This window comes from Ambystoma mexicanum, assembly GCF_040938575.1.
Source record: "Ambystoma mexicanum isolate Mex_15411 chromosome 12 unlocalized genomic scaffold, UKY_AmexF1_1 Mex_chr12_unloc.1, whole genome shotgun sequence".
Classification (NCBI taxonomy): Eukaryota; Metazoa; Chordata; class Amphibia; order Caudata; family Ambystomatidae; genus Ambystoma; species Ambystoma mexicanum.
In genome coordinates this window covers 5157510-5175282 of record NW_027182322.1, presented here as the reverse complement: position 1 = coordinate 5175282, position 17773 = coordinate 5157510, and the positions used below count along the sequence as shown (strand labels likewise).

At 46.2% G+C, this 17773-nt stretch overlaps 1 non-coding gene across 1 annotated transcript; it reads right to left on the bottom strand.

Moving 5' to 3' along the window:
- TRNAH-GUG (transfer RNA histidin (anticodon GUG)) lies at nt 1–72 on the bottom strand. The gene has a single exon. It is a non-coding gene; the product is annotated as a tRNA-His (tRNA).
- Between the last annotated feature and the right edge of the window lie 17701 nt (nt 73–17773).

Genomic DNA, 17773 nt, shown 5'->3' with positions numbered 1-17773 from the left:
TGCCGTGACTCGGATTCGAACCGAGGTTGCTGCGGCCACAACGCAGAGTACTAACCACTATACGATCACGGCGAGCTACTTGGGCTGCTACAATGTGACGTTCCACCTCTATCATAAGCTGTACTCCATCTGTGATGTCATGACTCATGTTTGAATTAAAGGTTGGTTGTGATGTTATCCATGAGAATAAGTGGACACCTGATCCCCAGTCACTTATTTAAGATCTCAATAATCAAGTCAGAATCCAAATGAAAGTCATCAAAGTGGAGCCAATTAGAAATAATATAGTTACACAAACCTGGCAATGGTGCGGCAGCCAGGGCTGATAATGGCCCGCCAGCCTGAGAGCAGGAAAGTGTGAGAGCAGTGATGGTCTTGTGAGAGTTTACAGCTGTTATTGACCCTGTCCCCTTCCATTGCAGAGTTTTCTCCCTATAAGAAGTGCAGAGGCTCCCTCCGGGGTGCTAATAGTAAATTTATTTTTTTGCGCAGGAGAAGTGCTCTTTACCAATTGCACGTGCCAAATCACCCGAAGGCCACCACCATAAAATTCAGGCATTCATGTTCATGCGTCCTCCATGTTATGTCCTTATAAAGGGATGCATGTTCATGATGACTCCATGTCACACCTGCATACAAGGATGCATGTTCATGCCGCCTCGTTCTCTTGGCTTCATACAGGGATTTTATCTCCTCCCTGTCTCACCCTCATGCAGGGATGCATGACCAATGCTCCTTCCCTTCTCGCCCGCATACATGGATGCACGTTCATGTCTCCTCGTTCTCTCGGCTTCATACGGGGATTTTATCTCCTCCCTGTCTCACCCTCGGGAAGGGATGCATGACCAATGCTCCTTCCCGTCTCGCCCGCATACATGGATGCACGTTCACGCCTCCTCCTTCTCTCGGCTTCATACGGGGATCATATCTCCTCCATGTCTCACCCTCATGAGGGGATGCATGACCAATGCTCCTTCCCTTCTCGCCTGCATACATGGATGCAAGTTCACGCCTCCTCCTTCTCTCGGCTTCATACGGGGATCATATCTCCTCCCTGTCTCACCCTCATGCAGGGATGCATGACCAATGCTCCTTCCTGTCTCACCCGCATACATGGATGCACGTTCACGCCTCCTCCTTCTCTCGGCTTCATACGGGGATCATATCTCCTCCCTGTCTCACCCTCATGCAGGGATGCATGACCAATGCTCCTTCCCTTCTCGCCTGCATACATGGATGCACGTTCACGCCTCCTCCTTTTCTCGGCTTCATACCGGGATCATATCTCCTCAATGTCTCACCCTCACTTCCAACATGTGTAACTTCTTGTTCTCTTTGACGTCTGGGGCATGGGTGGCTACTGCACAGCTCTAGATGTCGCCCACCTGCAAGGTGCTATGGAAAGCACTTTTCCACATTGGACGTGCTATATTAACCCCCTCTCCCCAAATACAATAAAAATAAAGAAATATATGTGCTTCCATAATGTCTACCTTCTAATGTTTCATATGTGTAAGCACATTGTCCTCCTCCTGACCAAATTCTAAAACTATGTGCAAATTGTTCCTTCCATAAACTGTCACTTCCTTGGCCCTTTATTTATAATGACTGTTATACTCTCTCTCTTTCCGCCACAGTATAAAAATGCCTAGCACACCTCATGATTGGACTAAGAAATTCCTGTCATTTAGTTGGAAATGATTTTCCCATTATCCCCAAAAACTCCTCACTGTGTCTAAGAACATTTTTTTTCACAGGACAATACAGATCAGATTGACTTGAAAGGTCCTTTCACGCGACTACAGAATGCCTCTCATTCCACTAGAAGATATGCCAGTGCCTACAATAGCCTAGGACTAGACTATGAGTCCCAATGTAGAAAGACCACAAGTCCACAGATATGCCTGTTTATTTAAACATCTGTATTATCATCAGCGTGTGACTGTAAAGGCGGGACTTTGCGCTCTCTGTAACGTGCTCCATTGGCAACATCAGTTAAATGTCGTTGGTTCAATCCCTCGCGGATGTTGTTTTTATTCCCATTTGTAACTGGGAAATACTGTCGCTGCAATACGTATGTCTTAATCAAGCTAGTGGTTATTGACGTAAATGGCAGTGTTATAATGTTTCATGTACTGCAAATGTCACCACATAATGCGCTCTTAATTAGATTTGGTTGAAATACATTACAGTCACCCGATGAAAAAGTGTGCAAAGAGCATTAAAGAAACAAAAGGTTCATAACAGTAACAGGACATATCGAATTGTTTCAGTCCTCCACAGAGATTGCCAATGTATTAATGGAAATTCTAAAATATCTGCCCAACTGCCGTGACATTGCCTCACCGCAATGCCGTGACTCGGATTCGAACCGAGGTTGCTGCGGCCACAACGCAGAGTACTAACCACTATATGATCACGGCGAGCTACTTGGGCTGCTACAATGTGACGTTCCACCTCTATCATAAGCTGTACTCCATCTGTGATGTCATGACTCATGTTTGAATTAAAGCTTGGTTGTGATGTTATCCATGAGAATAAGTGGACACCTGATCCCCAGTCACTTATTTAAGATCTCAATAATCAAGTCAGAATCCAAATGAAAGTCATCAAAGTGGAGCCAATTAGAAATAATATAGTTACACAAACCTGGCAATGGTGCGGCAGCCAGGGCCGATAATGGCCCGCCAGCCTGAGAGCAGGAAAGTGTGAGAGCAGTGATGGTCTTGTGAGAGTTTACAGCTGTTATTGACCCTGTCCCCTTCCATTGCAGAGTTTTCTCCCTATAAGAAGTGCAGAGGCTCCCTCCGGGGTGCTAATAGTAAATTTATTTTTTTGCGCAGGAGAAGTGCTCTTCACCAATTGCACGCGCCAAATCACCCGAAGGCCACCACCATAAAATTCAGGCATTCATGTTCATGCGTCCTCCATGTTATGTCCTTATAAAGGGATGCATGTTCATGATGACTACATGTCACACCTGCATACAAGGATGCATGTTCATGCCGCCTCGTTCTCTTGGCTTCATACAGGGATTTTATCTCCTCCCTGTCTCACCCTCATGCAGGGATGCATGACCAATGCTCCTTCCCTTCTCGCCCGCATACATGGATGCACGTTCATGTCTCCTCGTTCTCTCGGCTTCATACGGGGATTTTATCTCCTCCCTGTCTCACCCTCGGGAAGGGATGCATGACCAATGCTCCTTCCCGTCTCGCCCGCATACATGGATGCACGTTCACGCCTCCTCCTTCTCTCGGCTTCATACGGGGATCATATCTCCTCCCTGTCTCACCCTCATGCAGGGATGCATGACCAATGCTCCTTCCTGTCTCGCCCGCATACATGGATGCACGTTCACGCCTCCTCCTTCTCTCGGCTTCATACGGGGATCATATCTCCTCCCTGTCTCACCCTCATGCAGGGATGCATGACCAATGCTCCTTCCTGTCTCGCCCGCATACATGGATGCACGTTCACGCCTCCTCCTTCTCTCGGCTTCATACGGGGATCATATCTCCTCCCTGTCTCACCCTCATGCAGGGATGCATGACCAATGTTCCTTCCCTTCTCACCTGCATACATGGATGCACGTTCACGCCTCCTCCTTTTCTCGGCTTCATAGGGGGATCATATCTCCTCAATGTCTCACCCTCACTTCCAACATGTGTAACTTCTTGTTCTCTTTGACGTCTGGGGCATGGGTGGCTACTGCACAGCTCTGGATGTCGCCCACCTGCAAGGTGCTATGGAAAGCACTTTTCCACATTGGACGTGCTATATTAACCCCCTCTCCCCAAATACAATAAAAATAAAGAAATATATGTGCTTCCATAATGTCTACCTTCTAATGTTTCATATGTGTAAGCACATTGTCCTCCTCCTGACCACATTCTAAAACTATGTGCAAATTGTTCCTTCCATAAACTGTCACTTCCTTGGCCCTTTATTTATAATGACTGTTATACTCTCTCTCTTTCCGCCACAGTATAAAAAAGCCTAGCACACCTCATGATTGGACTAAGAAATTCCTGTCATTTAGTTGGAAATGATTTTCCCATTATCCCCAAAAACTCCTCACTGTGTCTAAGAACGCTTTTTTTCACAGGACAATACAGATCAGATTGACTTGAAAGGTCCTTTCCCGCGACTACAGAATGCCTCTCATTCCACTAAAAGATACGCCAGTGCCTACAATTGCCTAGGACTAGACTATGAGTCCCAATGTAGAAAGACCACAAGTCCACAGATATGCCTGTTTATTTAAACATCTGTATTATCATCAGCGTGTGACTGTAAAGGCGGGACTTTGCGCTCTCTGTAACGTGCTCCATTGGCAACATCAGTTAAATGTCGTTGGTTCAATCCCTCGCGGATGTTGTTTTTATTCCCATTTGTAACTGGGAAATACTGTCGCTGCAATACATATGTCTTAATCAAGCTAGTGGTTATTGACGTAAATGGCAGTGTTATAATGTTTCATGTACTGCAAATGTCACCACATAATGCGCTCTTAACTAGATTTGGTTGAAATACATTACAGTCACCCGATGAAAAAGTGTGCAAAGAGCATTAAAGAAACAAAAGGTTCATAACAGTAACAGGACATATCGAATTGTTTCAGTCCTCCACAGAGATTGCCAATGTATTAATGGAAATTCTAAAATATCTGCCCAACTGCCGTGACATTGCCTCACCGCAATGCCGTGACTCGGATTCGAACCGAGGTTGCTGCGGCCACAACGCAGAGTACTAACCACAATACGATCACAGCGAGCTACTTGGGCTGCTACAATGTGACGTTCCACCTCTATCATAAGCTGTACTCCATCTGTGATGTCATGACTCATGTTTGAATTAAAGCTTGGTTGTGATGTTATCCATGAGAATAAGTGGACACCTGATCCCCAGTCACTTATTTAAGATCTCAATAATCAAGTCAGAATCCAAATGAAAGTCATCAAAGTGGAGCCAATTAGAAATAATATAGTTACACAAACCTGGCAATGGTGCGGCAGCCAGGGCCGATAATGGCCCGCCAGCCTGAGAGCAGGAAAGTGTGAGAGCAGTGATGGTCTTGTGAGAGTTTACAGCTGTTATTGACCCTGTCCCCTTCCATTGCAGAGTTTTCTCCCTATAAGAACTGCAGAGGCTCCCTCCGGGGTGCTAATAGTAAATTTATTTTTTTGCGCAGGAGAAGTGCTCTTCACCAATTGCACGCGCCAAATCACCCGAAGGCCACCACCATAAAATTCAGGCATTCATGTTCATGCGTCCTCCATGTTATGTCCTTATAAAGGGATGCATGTTCATGATGACTACATGTCACACCTGCATACAAGGATGCATGTTCATGCCGCCTCGTTCTCTTGGCTTCATACAGGGATTTTATCTCCTCCCTGTCTCACCCTCATGCAGGGATGCATGACCAATGCTCCTTCCCTTCTCGCCCGCATACATGGATGCACGTTCATGTCTCCTCGTTCTCTCGGCTTCATACGGGGATTTTATCTCCTCCCTGTCTCACCCTCGGGAAGGGATGCATGACCAATGCTCCTTCCCGTCTCGCCCGCATACATGGATGCACGTTCACGCCTCCTCCTTCTCTCGGCTTCATACGGGGATCATATCTCCTCCCTGTCTCACCCTCATGCAGGGATGCATGACCAATGCTCCTTCCTGTCTCGCCCGCATACATGGATGCACGTTCACGCCTCCTCCTTCTCTCGGCTTCATACGGGGATCATATCTCCTCCCTGTCTCACCCTCATGCAGGGATGCATGACCAATGCTCCTTCCTGTCTCGCCCGCATACATGGATGCACGTTCACGCCTCCTCCTTCTCTCGGCTTCATACGGGGATCATATCTCCTCCCTGTCTCACCCTCATGCAGGGATGCATGACCAATGTTCCTTCCCTTCTCACCTGCATACATGGATGCACGTTCACGCCTCCTCCTTTTCTCGGCTTCATAGGGGGATCATATCTCCTCAATGTCTCACCCTCACTTCCAACATGTGTAACTTCTTGTTCTCTTTGACGTCTGGGGCATGGGTGGCTACTGCACAGCTCTGGATGTCGCCCACCTGCAAGGTGCTATGGAAAGCACTTTTCCACATTGGACGTGCTATATTAACCCCCTCTCCCCAAATACAATAAAAATAAAGAAATATATGTGCTTCCATAATGTCTACCTTCTAATGTTTCATATGTGTAAGCACATTGTCCTCCTCCTGACCACATTCTAAAACTATGTGCAAATTGTTCCTTCCATAAACTGTCACTTCCTTGGCCCTTTATTTATAATGACTGTTATACTCTCTCTCTTTCCGCCACAGTATAAAAAAGCCTAGCACACCTCATGATTGGACTAAGAAATTCCTGTCATTTAGTTGGAAATGATTTTCCCATTATCCCCAAAAACTCCTCACTGTGTCTAAGAACGCTTTTTTTCACAGGACAATACAGATCAGATTGACTTGAAAGGTCCTTTCCCGCGACTACAGAATGCCTCTCATTCCACTAAAAGATACGCCAGTGCCTACAATAGCCTAGGACTAGACTATGAGTCCCAATGTAGAAAGACCACAAGTCCACAGATATGCCTGTTTATTTAAACATCTGTATTATCATCAGCGTGTGACTGTAAAGGCGGGACCTCGCGCTCTCTGTAACGCGCTCCATTGGCAACATCAGTTAAATGTCGTTGGTTCAATCCCTCGCGGATGTTGTTTTTATTCCCATTTGTAACTGGGAAATACTGTCGCTGCAATACATATGTCTTAATCAAGCTAGTGGTTATTGACGTAAATGGCAGTGTTATAATGTTTCATGTACTGCAAATGTCACCACATAATGCGCTCTTAATTAGATTTGGTTGAAATACATTACAGTCACCCGATGAAAAAGTGTGCAAAGAGCATTAAAGAAACAAAAGGTTCATAACAGTAACAGGACATATCGAATTGTTTCAGTCCTCCACAGAGATTGCCAATGTATTAATGGAAATTCTAAAATATCTGCCCAACTGCCGTGACATTGCCTCACCGCAATGCCGTGACTCGGATTTGAACCGAGGTTGCTGTGGCCACAACGCAGAGTACTAACCACTATACGATCACGGCGAGCTACTTGGGCAGCTACAATGCGACGTTCCACCTCTATCATAAGCTGTACTCCATCTGTGATGTCATGACTCATGTTTGAATTAAAGGTTGGTTGTGATGTTATCCATGAGAATAAGTGGACACCTGATCCCCAGTCACTTATTTAAGATCTCAATAATCAAGTCAGAATCCAAATGAAAGTCATCAAAGTGGAGCCAATTAGAAATAATATAGTTACACAAACCTGGCAATGGTGCGGCAGCCAGGGCTGATAATGGCCCGCCAGCCTGAGAGCAGGAAAGTGTGAGAGCAGTGATGGTCTTGTGAGAGTTTACAGCTGTTATTGAACCTGTCCCCTTCCATTGCAGAGTTTTCTCCCTATAAGAAGTGCAGAGGCTCCCTCCGGGGTGCTAATAGTACATTTATTTTTTTGCGCAGGAGAAGTGCTCTTGACCAATTGCACGTGCCAAATCACCCGAAGGCCACCACCATAAAATTCAGGCATTCATGTTCATGCGTCCTCCATGTTATGTCCTTATAAAGGGATGCATGTTCATGATGACTCCATGTCACACCTGCATACAAGGATGCATGTTCATGCCGCCTCGTTCTCTTGGCTTCATAAAGGGATTTTATCTCCTCCCTGTCTCACCCTCATGCAGGGATGCATGACCAATGCTCCTTCCCTTCTCGCCCGCATACATGGATGCACGTTCATGTCTTGTCGTTCTCTCGGCTTCATACGGGGATTTTATCTCCTCCCTGTCTCACCCTCAGGAAGGGATGCATGACCAATGCTCCTTCCCGTCTCGCCCGCATACATGGATGCACGTTCACGCCTCCTCCTTCTCTCGGCTTCATATGGGGATCATATCTCCTCCCTGTCTCACCCTCATGCAGGGATGCATGACCAATGCTCCTTCCTGTCTCGCCCGCATGCATGGATGCACGTTCACGCCTCCTCCTTCTCTCGGCTTCATACGGGGATCATATCTCCTCCCTGTCTCACCCTCATGCAGGGATGCATGACCAATGCTCCTTCCCTTCTCGCCTGCATACATGGAGCAACGTTCACGCCTCTTCCTTCTCTCGGCTTCATACGGGGATCATATCTCCTCCCTGTCTCACCCTCATGCAGGGATGCATGACCAACGCTCCTTCCTGTCTCGCCCGCATACATGGATGCACGTTCACGCCTCCTCCTTCTCTCGGCTTCATACGGGATCATATCTCCTCCCTGTCTCACCCTCATGCAGGGATGCATGACCAATGCTCCTTCCCTTCTCGCCTGCATACATGGATGCACGTTCACGCCTCCTCCTTCTCTCGACTTCATACGGGGATCATATCTCCTCAATGTCTCACCCTCACTTCCAACATGTGTAACTTCTTGTTCTCTTTGACGTCTGGGGCATGGGTGGCTACTGCACAGATCTAGATGTCGCCCACCTGCAAGGTGCTATGGAAAGCACTTTTCCACATTGGACGTGCTATATTAACCCCCTCTCCCCAAATACAATAAAAATAAAGAAATATATGTGCTTCCATAATGTCTACCTTCTAATGTTTCATATGTGTAAGCACATTGTCCTCCTCCTGACCACATTCTAAAACTATGTGCAAATTGTTCCTTCCATAAACTGTCACTTCCTTGGCCCTTTATTTATAATGACTGTTATACTCTCTCTCTTTCCGCCACAGTATAAAAAAGCATAGCACACCTCATGATTGGACTAAGAAATTCCTGTCATTTAGTTGGAAATGATTTTCCCATTATCCCCAAAAACTCCTCACTGTGTCTAAGAACGCTTTTTTTCACAGGACAATACAGATCAGATTGACTTGAAAGGTCCTTTCACGCGACTACAGAATGCCTCTCATTCCACTAAAAGATACGCCAGTGCCTACAATAGCCTAGGACTAGACTATGAGTCCCAATGTAGAAAGACCACAAGTCCACAGATATGCCTGTTTATTTAAACATCTGTATTATCATCAGCGTGTGACTGTAAAGGCGGGACCTCGCGCTCTCTGTAACGCGCTCCATTGGCAACATCAGTTAAATGTCGTTGGTTCAATCCCTCGGGGATGTTGTTTTTATTCCCATTTGTAACTGGGAAATACTGTCGCTGCAATACATATGTCTTAATCAAGCTAGTGGTTATTGACGTAAATGGCAGTGTTATAATGTTTCATGTACTGAAAATGTCACCACATAATGCGCTCTTAATTAGATTTGGTTGAAATACATTACAGTCACCCGATGAAAAAGTGTGCAAAGAGCATTAAAGAAACAAAAGGTTCATAACAGTAACAGGACATATCGAATTGTTTCAGTCCTCCACAGAGATTGCCAATGTATTAATGGAAATTCTAAAATATCTGCCCAACTGCCGTGACATTGCCTCACCGCAATGCCGTGACTCGGAATCGAACCGAGGTTGCTGTGGCCACAACGCAGAGTACTAACCACTATACGATCACTGCAAGCTACTTGGGCTGCTACAATGTGACGTTCCACCTCTATCATAAGCTGTACTCCATCTGTGATGTCATGACTCATGTTTGAATTAAAGGTTGGTTGTGATGTTATCCATGAGAATAAGTGGACACCTGATCCCCAGTCACTTATTTAAGACCTCAATAATCAAGTCAGAATCCAAATGAAAGTCATCAAAGTGGAGCCAATTAGAAATAATATAGTTACACAAACCTGGCAATGGTGCGGCAGCCAGGGCCGATAATGGCCCGCCAGCCTGAGAGCAGGAAAGTGTGAGAGCAGTGATGGTCTTGTGAGAGTTTACAGCTGTTATTGACCCTGTCCCCTTCCATTGCAGAGTTTTCTCCCTATAAGAAGTGCAGAGGCTCCCTCCGGGGTGCTAATAGTAAATTTATTTTTTTGCGCAGGAGAAGTGCTCTTCACCAATTGCACGTGCCAAATCACCCGAAGGCCACCACCATAAAATTCAGGCATTCATGTTCATGCGTCCTCCATGTTATGTCCTTATAAAGGGATGCATGTTCATGATGACTCCATGTCACACCTGCATACAAGGATGCATGTTCATGCCGCCTCGTTCTCTTGGCTTCATACAGGGATTTTATCTTCTCCCTGTCTCACCCTCATGCAGGGATGCATGACCAATGCTCCTTCCCTTCTCGCCCGCATACATGGATGCACGTTCATGTCTCCTCGTTCTCTCGGCTTCATACGGGGATTTTATCTCCTCCCTGTCTCACCCTCGGGAAGGGATGCATGACCAATGCTCCTTCCCGTCTCGCCCGCATACATGGATGCACGTACAGGCCTCCTCCTTCTCTCGGCTTCATACGGGGATCATATCTCCTCCCTGTCTCACCCTCATGAGGGGATGCATGACCAATGCTCCTTCCCTTCTCGCCTGCATACATGGATGCACGTTCACGCCTCCTCCTTCTCTCGGCTTCATACGGGGATCATATCTCCTCCCTGTCTCACCCTCATGCAGGGATGCATGACCAATGCTCCTTCCTGTCTCGCCCGCATACATGGATGCACGTTCACACCTCCTCCTTCTCTCGGCTTCATACGGGGATCATATCTCCTCCCTGTCTCACCCTCATGCAGGGATGCATGACCAATGCTCCTTCCCTTCTCGCCTGCATACATGGATGCACGTTCACGCCTCCTCCTTTTCTCGGCTTCATACGGGGATCATATCTCCTCAATGTCTCACCCTCACTTCCAACATGTGTAACTTCTTGTTCTCTTTGACGTCTGGGGCATGGGTGGCTACTGCACAGCTCTAGATGTCGCCCACCTGCAAGGTGCTATGGAAAGCACTTTTCCACATTGGACGTGCTATATTAACCCCCTCTCCCCAAATACAATAAAAATAAAGAAATATATGTGCTTCCATAATGTCTACCTTCTAATGTTTCATATGTGTAAGCACATTGTCCTCCTCCTGACCAAATTCTAAAACTATGTGCAAATTGTTCCTTCCATAAACTGTCACTTCCTTGGCCCTTTATTTATAATGACTGTTATACTCTCTCTCTTTCCGCCACAGTATAAAAATGCCTAGCACACCTCATGATTGGACTAAGAAATTCCTGTCATTTAGTTGGAAATGATTTTCCCATTATCCCCAAAAACTCCTCACTGTGTCTAAGAACATTTTTTTTCACAGGACAATACAGATCAGATTGACTTGAAAGGTCCTTTCACGCGACTACAGAATGCCTCTCATTCCACTAGAAGATATGCCAGTGCCTACAATAGCCTAGGACTAGACTATGAGTCCCAATGTAGAAAGACCACAAGTCCACAGATATGCCTGTTTATTTAAACATCTGTATTATCATCAGCGTGTGACTGTAAAGGCGGGACTTTGCGCTCTCTGTAACGCGCTCCATTGGCAACATCAGTTAAATGTCGTTGGTTCAATCCCTCGCGGATGTTGTTTTTATTCCCATTTGTAACTGGGAAATACTGTCGCTGCAATACATATGTCTTAATCAAGCTAGTGGTTATTGACGTAAATGGCAGTGTTATAATGTTTCATGTACTGCAAATGTCACCACATAATGCGCTCTTAATTAGATTTGGTTGAAATACATTACAGTCACCCGATGAAAAAGTGTGCAAAGAGCATTAAAGAAACAAAAGGTTCATAACAGTAACAGGACATATCTAATTGTTTCAGTCCTCCACAGAGATTGCCAATGTATTAATGGAAATTCTAAAATATCTGCCCAACTGCCGTGACATTGCCTCACCGCAATGCCGTGACTCGGATTCGAACCGAGGTTGCTGCGGACACAACGCAGAGTACTAACCACTATACGATCACGGCGAGCTACTTGGGCTGCTACAATGTGACGTTCCACCTCTATCATAAGCTGTACTCCATCTGTGATGTCATGACTCATGTTTGAATTAAAGCTTGGTTGTGATGTTATCCATGAGAATAAGTGGACACCTGATCCCCAGTCACTTATTTAAGATCTCAATAATCAAGTCAGAATCCAAATGAAAGTCATCAAAGTGGAGCCAATTAGAAATAATATAGTTACACAAACCTGGCAATGGTGCGGCAGCCAGGGCCGATAATGGCCCGCCAGCCTGAGAGCAGGAAAGTGTGAGAGCAGTGATGGTCTTGTGAGAGTTTACAGCTGTTATTGACCCTGTCCCCTTCCATTGCAGAGTTTTCTCCCTATAAGAAGTGCAGAGGCTCCCTCCGGGGTGCTAATAGTAAATTTATTTTTTTGCGCAGGAGAAGTGCTCTTCACCAATTGCACGCGCCAAATCACCCGAAGGCCACCACCATAAAATTCAGGCATTCATGTTCATGCGTCCTCCATGTTATGTCCTTATAAAGGGATGCATGTTCATGATGACTACATGTCACACCTGCATACAAGGATGCATGTTCATGCCGCCTCGTTCTCTTGGCTTCATACAGGGATTTTATCTCCTCCCTGTCTCACCCTCATGCAGGGATGCATGACCAATGCTCCTTCCCGTCTCGCCCGCATACATGGATGCACGTTCATGTCTCCTCGTTCTCTCGGCTTCATACGGGGATTTTATCTCCTCCCTGTCTCACCCTCGGGAAGGGATGCATGACCAATGCTCCTTCCCGTCTCGCCCGCATACATGGATGCACGTTCACGCCTCCTCCTTCTCTCGGCTTCATACGGGGATCATATCTCCTCCCTGTCTCACCCTCATGCGGGGATGCATGACCAATGCTCCTTCCTGTCTCGCCCGCATACATGGATGCACGTTCACGCCTCCTCCTTCTCTCGGCTTCATACGGGGATCATATCTCCTCCCTGTCTCACCCTCATGCAGGGATGCATGACCAATGCTCCTTCCTGTCTCGCCCGCATACATGGATGCACGTTCACGCCTCCTCCTTCTCTCGGCTTCATACGGGGATCATATCTCCTCCCTGTCTCACCCTCATGCAGGGATGCATGACCAATGTTCCTTCCCTTCTCACCTGCATACATGGATGCACGTTCACGCCTCCTCCTTTTCTCGGCTTCATAGGGGGATCATATCTCCTCAATGTCTCACCCTCACTTCCAACATGTGTAACTTCTTGTTCTCTTTGACGTCTGGGGCATGGGTGGCTACTGCACAGCTCTGGATGTCGCCCACCTGCAAGGTGCTATGGAAAGCACTTTTCCACATTGGACGTGCTATATTAACCCCCTCTCCCCAAATACAATAAAAATAAAGAAATATATGTGCTTCCATAATGTCTACCTTCTAATGTTTCATATGTGTAAGCACATTGTCCTCCTCCTGACCACATTCTAAAACTATGTGCAAATTGTTCCTTCCATAAACTGTCACTTCCTTGGCCCTTTATTTATAATGACTGTTATACTCTCTCTCTTTCCGCCACAGTATAAAAAAGCCTAGCACACCTCATGATTGGACTAAGAAATTCCTGTCATTTAGTTGGAAATGATTTTCCCATTATCCCCAAAAACTCCTCACTGTGTCTAAGAACGCTTTTTTTCACAGGACAATACAGATCAGATTGACTTGAAAGGTCCTTTCCCGCGACTACAGAATGCCTCTCATTCCACTAAAAGATACGCCAGTGCCTACAATAGCCTAGGACTAGACTATGAGTCCCAATGTAGAAAGACCACAAGTCCACAGATATGCCTGTTTATTTAAACATCTGTATTATCATCAGCGTGTGACTGTAAAGGCGGGACTTTGCGCTCTCTGTAACGTGCTCCATTGGCAACATCAGTTAAATGTCGTTGGTTCAATCCCTCGCGGATGTTGTTTTTATTCCCATTTGTAACTGGGAAATACTGTCGCTGCAATACATATGTCTTAATCAAGCTAGTGGTTATTGACGTAAATGGCAGAGTTATAATGTTTCATGTACTGCAAATGTCACCACATAATGCGCTCTTAATTAGATTTGGTTGAAATACATTACAGTCACCCGATGAAAAAGTGTGCAAAGAGCATTAAAGAAACAAAAGGTTCATAACAGTAACAGGACATATCGAATTGTTTCAGTCCTCCACAGAGATTGCCAATGTATTAATGGAAATTCTAAAATATCTGCCCAACTGCCGTGACATTGCCTCACCGCAATGCCGTGACTCAGATTCGAACCGAGGTTGCTGCGGCCACAACGCAGAGTACTAACCACAATACGATCACAGCGAGCTACTTGGGGTGCTACAATGTGACGTTCCACCTCTATCATAAGCTGTACTCCATCTGTGATGTCATGACTCATGTTTGAATTAAAGCTTGGTTGTGATGTTATCCATGAGAATAAGTGGACACCTGATCCCCAGTCACTTATTTAAGATCTCAATAATCAAGTCAGAATCCAAATGAAAGTCATCAAAGTGGAGCCAATTAGAAATAATATAGTTACACAAACCTGGCAATGGTGCGGCAGCCAGGGCCGATAATGGCCCGCCAGCCTGAGAGCAGGAAAGTGTGAGAGCAGTGATGGTCTTGTGAGAGTTTACAGCTGTTATTGACCCTGTCCCCTTCCATTGCAGAGTTTTCTCCCTATAAGAACTGCAGAGGCTCCCTCCGGGGTGCTAATAGTAAATTTATTTTTTTGCGCAGGAGAAGTGCTCTTCACCAATTGCACGCGCCAAATCACCCGAAGGCCACCACCATAAAATTCAGGCATTCATGTTCATGCGTCCTCCATGTTATGTCCTTATAAAGGGATGCATGTTCATGATGACTACATGTCACACCTGCATACAAGGATGCATGTTCATGCCGCCTCGTTCTCTTGGCTTCATACAGGGATTTTATCTCCTCCCTGTCTCACCCTCATGCAGGGATGCATGACCAATGCTCCTTCCCTTCTCGCCCGCATACATGGATGCACGTTCATGTCTCCTCGTTCTCTCGGCTTCATACAGGGATTTTATCTCCTCCCTGTCTCACCCTCGGGAAGGGATGCATGACCAATGCTCCTTCCCGTCTCGCCCGCATACATGGATGCACGTTCACGCCTCCTCCTTCTCTCGGCTTCATACGGGGATCATATCTCCTCCCTGTCTCACCCTCATGCAGGGATGCATAACCAATGCTCCTTCCTGTCTCGCCCGCATACATGGATGCACGTTCACGCCTCCTCCTTCTCTCGGCTTCATACGGGGATCATATCTCCTCCCTGTCTCACCCTCATGCAGGGATGCATGACCAATGCTCCTTCCCGTCTCGCCCGCATACATGGATGCACGTTCATGTCTCCTCGTTCTCTCGGCTTCATACGGGGATTTTATCTCCTCCCTGTCTCACCCTCGGGAAGGGATGCATGACCAATGCTCCTTCCCGTCTCGCCCGCATACATGGATGCACGTTCACGCCTCCTCCTTCTCTCGGCTTCATACGGGGATCATATCTCCTCCCTGTCTCACCCTCATGCGGGGATGCATGACCAATGCTCCTTCCTGTCTCGCCCGCATACATGGATGCACGTTCACGCCTCCTCCTTCTCTCGGCTTCATACGGGGATCATATCTCCTCCCTGTCTCACCCTCATGCAGGGATGCATGACCAATGCTCCTTCCTGTCTCGCCCGCATACATGGATGCACGTTCACGCCTCCTCCTTCTCTCGGCTTCATACGGGGATCATATCTCCTCCCTGTCTCACCCTCATGCAGGGATGCATGACCAATGTTCCTTCCCTTCTCACCTGCATACATGGATGCACGTTCACGCCTCCTCCTTTTCTCGGCTTCATAGGGGGATCATATCTCCTCAATGTCTCACCCTCACTTCCAACATGTGTAACTTCTTGTTCTCTTTGACGTCTGGGGCATGGGTGGCTACTGCACAGCTCTGGATGTCGCCCACCTGCAAGGTGCTATGGAAAGCACTTTTCCACATTGGACGTGCTATATTAACCCCCTCTCCCCAAATACAATAAAAATAAAGAAATATATGTGCTTCCATAATGTCTACCTTCTAATGTTTCATATGTGTAAGCACATTGTCCTCCTCCTGACCACATTCTAAAACTATGTGCAAATTGTTCCTTCCATAAACTGTCACTTCCTTGGCCCTTTATTTATAATGACTGTTATACTCTCTCTCTTTCCGCCACAGTATAAAAAAGCCTAGCACACCTCATGATTGGACTAAGAAATTCCTGTCATTTAGTTGGAAATGATTTTCCCATTATCCCCAAAAACTCCTCACTGTGTCTAAGAACGCTTTTTTTCACAGGACAATACAGATCAGATTGACTTGAAAGGTCCTTTCCCGCGACTACAGAATGCCTCTCATTCCACTAAAAGATACGCCAGTGCCTACAATAGCCTAGGACTAGACTATGAGTCCCAATGTAGAAAGACCACAAGTCCACAGATATGCCTGTTTATTTAAACATCTGTATTATCATCAGCGTGTGACTGTAAAGGCGGGACTTTGCGCTCTCTGTAACGTGCTCCATTGGCAACATCAGTTAAATGTCGTTGGTTCAATCCCTCGCGGATGTTGTTTTTATTCCCATTTGTAACTGGGAAATACTGTCGCTGCAATACATATGTCTTAATCAAGCTAGTGGTTATTGACGTAAATGGCAGAGTTATAATGTTTCATGTACTGCAAATGTCACCACATAATGCGCTCTTAATTAGATTTGGTTGAAATACATTACAGTCACCCGATGAAAAAGTGTGCAAAGAGCATTAAAGAAACAAAAGGTTCATAACAGTAACAGGACATATCGAATTGTTTCAGTCCTCCACAGAGATTGCCAATGTATTAATGGAAATTCTAAAATATCTGCCCAACTGCCGTGACATTGCCTCACCGCAATGCCGTGACTCAGATTCGAACCGAGGTTGCTGCGGCCACAACGCAGAGTACTAACCACAATACGATCACAGCGAGCTACTTGGGGTGCTACAATGTGACGTTCCACCTCTATCATAAGCTGTACTCCATCTGTGATGTCATGACTCATGTTTGAATTAAAGCTTGGTTGTGATGTTATCCATGAGAATAAGTGGACACCTGATCCCCAGTCACTTATTTAAGATCTCAATAATCAAGTCAGAATCCAAATGAAAGTCATCAAAGTGGAGCCAATTAGAAATAATATAGTTACACAAACCTGGCAATGGTGCGGCAGCCAGGGCCGATAATGGCCCGCCAGCCTGAGAGCAGGAAAGTGTGAGAGCAGTGATGGTCTTGTGAGAGTTTACAGCTGTTATTGACCCTGTCCCCTTCCATTGCAGAGTTTTCTCCCTATAAGAACTGCAGAGGCTCCCTCCGGGGTGCTAATAGTAAATTTATTTTTTTGCGCAGGAGAAGTGCTCTTCACCAATTGCACGCGCCAAATCACCCGAAGGCCACCACCATAAAATTCAGGCATTCATGTTCATGCGTCCTCCATGTTATGTCCTTATAAAGGGATGCATGTTCATGATGACTACATGTCACACCTGCATACAAGGATGCATGTTCATGCCGCCTCGTTCTCTTGGCTTCATACAGGGATTTTATCTCCTCCCTGTCTCACCCTCATGCAGGGATGCATGACCAATGCTCCTTCCCTTCTCGCCCGCATACATGGATGCACGTTCATGTCTCCTCGTTCTCTCGGCTTCATACGGGGATTTTATCTCCTCCCTGTCTCACCCTCGGGAAGGGATGC